Source organism: Lathyrus oleraceus, chromosome 4 (assembly GCF_024323335.1).
Source record: "Lathyrus oleraceus cultivar Zhongwan6 chromosome 4, CAAS_Psat_ZW6_1.0, whole genome shotgun sequence".
In the NCBI taxonomy this organism is placed as follows: Eukaryota; Viridiplantae; Streptophyta; class Magnoliopsida; order Fabales; family Fabaceae; genus Lathyrus; species Lathyrus oleraceus.
The window spans coordinates 441,298,809-441,308,344 of record NC_066582.1 but is presented as its reverse complement, the minus strand read 5'-3'; positions in this window follow the sequence as shown (position 1 = coordinate 441,308,344).

Genomic DNA, 9,536 nt, shown 5'->3' with positions numbered 1-9,536 from the left:
GTTTGGATTCTGAGATTGTGGAGCATAGATTGCCGTTGAAGCCAGAATGCCCGCCATTCAAGCAAAAATTGAGAAGAAAGCATCCTGATATAGCTGTGAAGATCACAGAAGAAGTGCAGAAACAGATTGATGCTGGTTTCCTTATGACCGCCGAGTATCCATAATGGGTGGCCAATATTGTGCCTGTGCCGAAGAAGGATGGAAACTTCCGCATCTGTGTCGACTATAGAGATTTGAATAGAGCCAGTCCGAAAGATGATTTCCCTCTGCCACACATTGACATGTTAGTAGACAATACTGCTAAATTCAAAGTCTTTTCGTTTATGGATGGATTTTCCGGATATAATCAGATCAAGATGACACCCGAAGATATGGAGAAGACCACATTCATTACGCCTTGGGGAACATTCTGTTATAGAGTGATGCCTTTCGGTTTAAAGAATGCTGGTGCAACTTACCAAAGAGCAATGACTACTCTATTTCATGATCTGATGCACAAAGAAATTGAAGTATATGTCGATGACATGATTGCTAAATTAATTGATGAAGAGGAACATGTTGAGAATTTGTTGAAGCTATTCCAACGTTTGAGGAAGTGTAAACTCCGTTTGAATCCCAATAAGTGTACTCTTGGTGTTCTTTCTGGTAAGTTGTTGGGCTTTATTGTCAGCGAGAAGGGTATTGAGGTTGATCCTGCCAAGGTCAAAGGAATACAAGAAATTCCTGCGCCCAAAACTGAGAAGCAAGTCAGAGGTTTCTTCGGTCGCTTGAATTATATTTCCAGATTTATTTCACACATGACTGCCACATGTGCGCCTATATTCAAGCTTCCTCAGAAAGATCAGTCTTATGATTGAACCGAATATTGCCAGAAAGCTTTTGACAGTATCAAGGAATATTTGCTTAAACCTCAGATTTTGTCTCCGCCTGTTGAAGGAACACCATTGATCATGTATTTGACTATGCTTGAAGATAGTATGGGCTGTGTTCTTGGTCAGCAAGATGAGACTGGAAAGAAAGACTTTGCAATTTACTACCTCAGTAAGAAGTTCACCAACTATAAGACTCGGTATTTTCTATGCTTGAGAAGACTTGTTGCGCATTGGCTTAGGCTGCTAAGCATCTGCGTCAGTATATGTTGAATCATACCCCTTGGTTGATATCCAAAATGGACCCAATCAAGTATATATTTGAGAAACCTGCTTTAACTAGGAGAATTGCCCGTTGGCAGATGTTGTCATCAGAGTATGATATCGAATACCGATCTCAGAAAACAATCAAAGATAGTATCTTGGCTGACCATTTGGCTCATCAACCAATTGAAGATTACTAGTCAATGCAATATGATTTTCCTGATGAAGAAATCTTGTACATGAAAATGGAAGATTGTGATGAACCATTGCTTGGAGAAGGGCCAGAACCTGGTTCCCGTTGGGGTATGATATTTGATGGAGCTGTTAATCAGTATGGTAATGGCATTGGGGAAGTGATTATTACTCCTCAAGGCACACATTTTCCATTTACAACTAGATTGACTTTCAAGTGTACAAACAATATGGCAGAATATGAAGCTTGCATTATGGGGCTCAAAGAGGCCATTGATTTCAGAATCAAGCATCTAGATGTCTTCGGAGTTTTCGCTTTGGTTGTAAATCAAATCAAAGGAGAATGGGAGACAAATCAACCCGGTCTAATACCGTATAGAGATTATACGAGGAGGAATTCGACTTCCTTTACAGAGGTTGAGTTTCATCATATCCCTCAAGATGAGAACCGGATGGCAGATGCTCTTGCAACGTTGGCGTCAATGATTATAGTGAAGTATTGGAATGAGGTTCCCAATTTGTCTGTGATGCGTCTTGATAGGCCAGCTCATGTGTTTGCTGTTGAAGAAGTCAGAGACGAGAAGCCGTGGTATTATGACATCAAATGCTTCCTCCTAAGTCAGATTTACCCGTCTGGGGCATCTTTAAAAGATAAGAAGACTTTGAGGAGATTAGTCGCCAATTTCTACTTGAATGGTGATATACTGTACAAGAGAAACTTCGACATGGTTTTGCTCAGATGCGTGGATAGACACGAAGCAGACTTGTTGATGACTGAAGTGCATGAAGGTTCCTTTGGTACTCATTCCAATAGACATGCAATGACGAAGAAGATGTTGCGAGCAGGTTACTATTGGCTGATAATGGAATCTGACTGTTTCAAGTTTGTGAAGAAATGCCACAAGTGTCAAATTTATGCTGATAAGGTTCATGTTCTTCCGACACTATTGAATGTTATTTCTTCCCCATGGCCGTTCTCCATGTGGGGAATTGATATGATTGGGATGATTGAGCCCAAAGCTTCAAATGGACATCATTTCATTTTAGTGTCAATTGACTACTTAACAAAATGGGTTGAAGCGGCATCGTATGCAAATGTAACCAAGCAAGTCGTTGTAAGGTTTATCAAGAACCAGATCATATGCCGTTATGGTGTGCCAAGTAAGATCATTATTGATAATGGATCAAACTTGAATAACAATATGGTGGAAGCTCTTTGCAAAGACTTCAACATTGCACATCATAATTCTTCTCCCTACAGACCTAAGATGAATGGGGCTATTGAAGCTGCAAATAAGAACATCAAGAAAATCATTCAGAAGATGGTTGTAACATATAAGGATTGGCATGAGATGCTCCCATTTGCTTTGCACGGGTATCATACATCCATATGCACTTCAACAGGCGCAACCCCTTTCTCTCTTGTATATGGCATGGAAGCAGTGCTCCCCGTAGAGGTTGAGATTCCTTCATTGCGTATGCTCATGGAAGCCAAGTTGACTGAGGCTAAATGGTGTCAGACCAGGTTTGATCAGCTGAATTTAATTGAAGAGAAGAGATTAACTGCCATGTGTCATGGTCAGTTATATCAGCAAAGGATGAAGAAAGCTTTTGATAAGAAAGTCAGACCTCATGTGTTCAGAGAAGGTGACCTTGTGCTCAAGAAGATTTTATCGTTCAAACCAGATTCTAGGGGCAAATGGACTCCTAATTATGAAGGCTCATATATTGTTAAGAGAGCCTTTTCAGGCGGCGCCTTGATTCTTACAACTATGGATGGTGAAGAGTTCACTCGTCCTGTGAATGCAGATGCAGTCAAGAAATACTTCGCCTAAAAAGAAAAGAACAACTCGCTAAGTTGAAAACCCGAAAGAGCGGCTTAGGCAAAAATGAGCGTCTCGGTGGATTGAAAACCCGAAAGGGCGATCCAGGCAAAAATTAGAGACATAAAAAACAGAAAGAATTTCCCGATGAGTTGAGTACCACACCTTGGGGAAACTTATGCAAAAATTAGGGATTATGGCAAGTAACTGCAGTCTGCTGATCGTCCAGTTTTGGAAAGACTTTTTTTAGCACAAGGGTTGACGTCGAGTCATCATCCCCAGCAGCGGTCAAGAGCATAGTGGACATCAAAAGTTGGTAGAAGGATTAAGGATCATTTGTATTAAATGTAACCCTTTTCCATGTAAATTACCATTTTCAACTTTGTAAAAATCTATGGAGTCTTGTCATTTACAGACTACCATTCTATTAAATAAAGTCGAGCTTTTATCCAATTATTCTCACTCTTATTTATTTCAGCCAATAGTTTTAAATTTTATTATGATCATTTTTGATTTTTTTTTTTAATCAAAATCATTCTTTTTCTTAAACATATAAAAGCAAGTATTTTTCAAAGCAATTAAAAAGAAACATCAACAACATTTCAAGAACAACAAGTCTTAAGTGCGAGGCATTAAGGGTTCCCCAAGCAATTAACCCTTCGGGCATTGCCGACCGAGTTTGTTGATCTAGTTCCCCTGCGGAGTGTTTCATCCCCAACGGAGCTTCGATTTCTTTTCCAGCTTAGTTGGTTGATTTAGTGCTCTGCGGCGTGTTATTTCCCCGACAGAGTTTACTGTATCCCCCTGCAGAGTTTGTGTATTCCTCAGTAGTTTTGGTCCTCAGCGAAGTAATTAGACTCCCCAGTAGACCACATTGGTTTTTCCATCAATCGCCATCCGACTCGCTCCTAGTCAGAGTTTCCTCTTGGTTTTTGAGCAGTTACTTGTGTTTATCCTCTGTATGGTTGTCTCCCATTTTGATATTGTGTTGACCTAAAATTCCCTGCAGATTTGATGAAATTTGCTCTCCTCAGCAGATCTCCTCCTTCCTCAGCTAGAGTTGAGCCTTTGGGTCGTTGATCTCTCTCTCTGTTTTCCAGCAGTTGTCTCCCCCTTTTTATGGATTGGCCGAGGATTGTATCGATGATTCATGAAATTTTGGTATCAGATATGAGATGTCGAAGGTAATGTCACGACACTAATATCTGAACAATATAAACAGGATAAAAGATAAAGAACAGTAATACAAGTGACACAAACAATTGTTAACCTAGTTCGGTGCAAACTCACCTACGTCTGGGGGCTACCATGCCAAGAAGGAAATCCACTAAACAGAATTAGTCCAAAGACTCTCAGTAAACAACTTCAAGTTACATTCTTTTCACCTAATCTCTACCCGTGTGACTTCTATCTAAGAACTCTTAGATATGAGATTCTACTCACTCCCCCTCAATCACAGCAGTGATGTAAAAACAAATATTACAATGAAAGAAGACACTCTTCAAGAACACATACTTGATCTTGCTTAAAAGCTTCAACCAAGTAAACACACACTCATGCTTCAAAGCTTAGAGTGGACAAATTACAACTCAAAAGTCAGTCCAATTCAATCATCTATGGATGAATGAATGGCTCACAATACACACGACCATACAAGACTAAAACCCTTATTCTCTCTTAATATTTCGTTCGTTATTTCTTGTGTATAAAACCAGGTTTTCCATGCCCTATTTATAGAAGCGTTTGACTCGGCTTGGACATCATAAAACCCTAAAACTATTTTCCATTTGTATCTTCTTATGACAGCTGATTATATCTTGTTGGAAAATAAGTCAATCTGGTTTTAATTACTGATTGAATGTCGTGTTCAATCATCTCATCAATCACACATAGATTAGTATAAAAAGTGCAATCACACAATACATAACATTCAGACTGAATGTTCTGTATACAGATGTCTTGACATCAGGTCTGACATCTCAGCAAAATCCTGCACATTCACATTTTAAACACCCTGCAGGAACCTGTTATCTCATGTCAAGACAACACTTGTGACAACTTGTGAAAACTCTAGGTTTTACCAAAATTGATGCCAACACATAGAACCAACAAACTCCCCCTTTGGCAAATTTTGGCTAAAACATATATCAGATCATTTGTTTCACAAGAGTATAATCACAGTATCAGTTTTCGCAGCAGAAGTAATAAAACACACATTACTAGCTAAGATAGCAACTAGTAAACACATATTAAACACACATGCGCTTGTGCTCCACCTCCCCCTCAGTCTGCTCAACACAGACATAACACTTCTCCTCTTTATTATCACCTGTAACATACACCTCCCCATATAACATCACCTTCAACATCTCCTGTAACATATACCTCCCCATCTAACATCACCTTCAACATCACCTGTACTAAACAAATTATCTCCAACATACATCATCTTCAACATCATTTGTCATGTGTTTATAGTATAACATAGCTACTATAGTATAGCATAGCTACTTCTCCCCCTTTTTAGCCAAAAGGGACCAAAGAGACCAACGAGACAAAATAAATGTCTATTAGTCAAACAGAATCTCGAAGCAGATTGTTAGGTGTTACAGATCCACAAACAGACACAGCTTTACAAGCTGAGATAAAAATCCAGAAAAACCAAAAAGAACCCAGAAAAAATTACATCAAGGTAGCAGAACATGACTACCAAGAGAAACACCAGAACATCCATCACAGCACACCATCAGAAAAGTGGGGGACAACTTCAACAAAACTAGTCAGAGGAGCTTGCATCTTCATCAGCATCAGAACCAAAACTGTCACTTGTTTCATCTTTAGGTTCGGACCTCTCACTAGAGGTTTGGGTTTCTGTGTCCTTGGCCTGTCCAACATTCTCTCTATCATCCTGCTCCAAGCTTTCAATTAGAGCCTCCAAAGCTTCCTTCCTGGCTTTTGCTACCCTTATCCCAGTATCCAATTCCTTACAAGTTTCTTTCAGCGCAGCAATAAGGCCACCTTTTGAGGCTGGCTTCTTCACAGCAGATGTCATGACAATGTCCTCGACATGACTGCCTTCAAACAATTTGTAATGAACTGATAGAGGAGGTTTTCTTCTACTAGGAAGATCATTTGTGCTCAGAATTCCAGGTTGCTGGCTCAGGATAATCCCACAAATCATTGAGGGAAAAGCTATGGGCAACTTCACTGCATTTGTAGAAGCATGTTTAACAATTTGTTCAAACATAAATCTACCATAATCAAATTTCAGCTTGGTTCCAACAGCAAAGATGAACCTTCCAAGGGCATTTGAAATTGTAGAAATGTGATTTGTAGGCACCCAATTTGCTGACCCTATCTTATGCAATATAGCATATTTCACAGTCAGCTTCCCAGCAGGGAGATGCTTCTTGCTAGGCCATTCCTTCACTTCTCTAGCTTGATTTCCCTACAAACTTCATTGTCTATGGCTTCCAGTTCACATGCACCTTCTGTTCCTCTCCCTAGAAACTTATTAATCACAGTTGGAGAAAAAGTGATACAGTTCCCTCTTACAAACACTTTACAAAACTCTTTGCTGTTTTTATCAGTAATGTCCTCAGGAATGTTGACCACAAATTCTTTCACCAGTCCTTCATAATACTGAGATAACCTAACAACAGTTTTCATTAATCCAACAGTTTTAATAAGGTCCATGACCTCTTTGACCTCCACAGCATCCTTGCCCAATTCTCTCTCCACCGCCACCCTTCTTTGGATTACAAACTTCCATTTTGCTGTTCCATCTTCAAGATGGAAAGAAATATTGTCCAGGTGTACATCAACAACTTTTGTAGGGGATTTCCTAAGAGTTGTCCTCTTGACAGGGGAGATGTCAGGGACATCTTCTTCAACATCTTCATCTGAGTCATAAATTTCTCTCACTTTCCTCTTCTTTACCTCAACTTTGCTCCAAGACTTTGAGGGGCCTACACCAGTAGCCTTCTTAGCAGTTTTGGCTGACATCATTTCAGCCACAGACCTGCCCTTTCTAGTCTTTATTCTCTTAGCTACACTAGGCTTCAAGTGATGAAGCAAGCTATCATCTTGATCATCCGAATTATCAACTTCTAAGTCAATCACCTTCTTTGCAGAATCATGCTTCTTAGACTGTGAAGCATTGGCAGTAGGTGATGCCATAGATTTTTTACCAGACAAAGTTTGCCCTAAAGAGCATAAACCTTCAGCAGGTATATCTTTTTCAGACCTAGAGGAATCATCATCCTTCTCATTGTGAGGTCCAACCTCAGGAGAGGGGTCCCTTCTTGATAGAGGAGTGGAAACTCCCTTTACAGAGTGTCCTTCATTGAGAATCCTAGTGACTAGGTTTCTTATGACACGATCAGTGTGATGCATGTCGTCCTTAGAACTAGGAGTATAAGTAGAGCTGGAGGGGATATTAGAACTGTTACCTTGAGTAGGGCATGCAGTGGTGGATGATCCAGGAGCTTCGCCTGGAATAACAAACAGGGGAATCACGTCCAAAATATCTTCATCAAGAAAGTTCATAGAAGGCGTTCTATCTTTGTGAGCAGGTTTGATAGTTTTAGAACCATATGGTGAAGGATGTTGTGACATCTTGTTGTTCTTGTGGAAAGGTTTGTGTTGCCCTAGCAGAGAAGGTTGATGAATTCGAAGGAAGGTGGAAATGTTTGAGTAGAGGTTGCGTGTGAAAAGGCAATAGATGGAAGTTCCAATACTAGGTGATGATTTACCATAAATGGGGCACTTTATTTCAAGTGGGCAGACAATATTTTTATTACCTTTTCCACTCCAAATTAATTGCTACAAATTCTCATAGATACAAATACCTAACTTCCCTCTTAGACATTCAAATTAATTAGCATCCAAAGCCTTTGTAAATATATCAGCTAACTGCATTTCAGTAGCAACATGCTTCAAGGCTATGATTTTATCTTCCACTTGTTCTCTAATAAAATGATGATGAATATTAATATGTTTTGTTCTGCTGTGCTGAATAGGATTCTTAGAAATATTTATAGCACTTAGGTTATCACATTACAATGTCATGACATCTTGTGTGACATTGTATTCAGTCAGCATCTGTTTCATCCAAACCAGTTGAGAACAACTACTTCCAGCTGCTATATATTCAACTTCGGTAGTGGATAGAGACACACAATTTTGTTTCTTACTAAACCATGATATTAAGTTGTTCCCCAAGAAGAAATATCCTCCTGATGTGCTTTTCCTATCATCAGCACTTCCAGCCCAGTCAACATCACTGTATCCAGCCAGCATAGATCTAGATCCATGAGTGTACAGCATCCCATAGTCACTGGTGTTATTAACATATTTCAGTATCCTTTTCACTTGGTTTATGTGACTGGCTTTTGGTTCAGCTTGATATCTAGCACAAACACCTACAGCAAAAGCAATGTCAGGTCTGCTTGCTGTAAGATATAGCAGACTCCCTATCATGCTTCTGTAGAGACTTTGATCTACACTAACACCATTTTTATCTTTAGAGAGTTTCAGATGAGTAGGAGCAGGTGTCCTTTTATGACTTGCATTCTCCATGCCAAACTTCTTAACAATGTTTTTGGCATATTTTCTTTGAGATAGAAAGATAGAATCTTCCACCTGCTTGACTTGTAGCCCAAGAAAATAGGTCATCTTTCCAATAAGGCTCATTTCAAATTCATACTGCATTTGTTTAACAAAATGTTTGACCATCTTATCTAACATCCCACCAAACACAATATCATCCACATATATTTGAGCCACCATGAGTTTTCCTTCTTCATTCTTAACAAATAAGGTCTTATCAATGCCTCCCTTCCTGTATCCGTTGTCAATGAGAAACACTGTGAGTCTATCATACCAAGCCCTAGGAGCTTGTTTCAAACCATAAAGGGATTTCCTCAACTTATACACATGCTTTGGAAGATTTGGATCTGTAAACCCTTTAGGTTGTTCAACATACACTTCCTCATTTAAGTAACCATTCAAGAAGGCACTTTTTACATTCATTTGAAACAGTTTAAACTTCAGAATACATGCCACTCCAAGCAATAGTCTAATGGACTCAAGGCGAGCTACAAGGGCAAATGTTTCATCAAAGTCAACTCCTTCAACTTGAGTGTATCCTTGTGCTACTAATTTTGCTTTATTTTTAGTAACCACCCCTTGTTCATCAGATTTATTCTTGTAAACCCACTTTGTTCCAATAACATTTATTCCTTCAGGTCTTGGAACCAGTTCCCATACTTCATTTCTCTTGAATTGGCCTAACTCTTCCTGCATGGCATTGATCCAGAATTCATCAGTTAAGACTTCCTTGACATTCCTAGGCTCAATCTTGGACACAAAACAGCCATGTGAGATC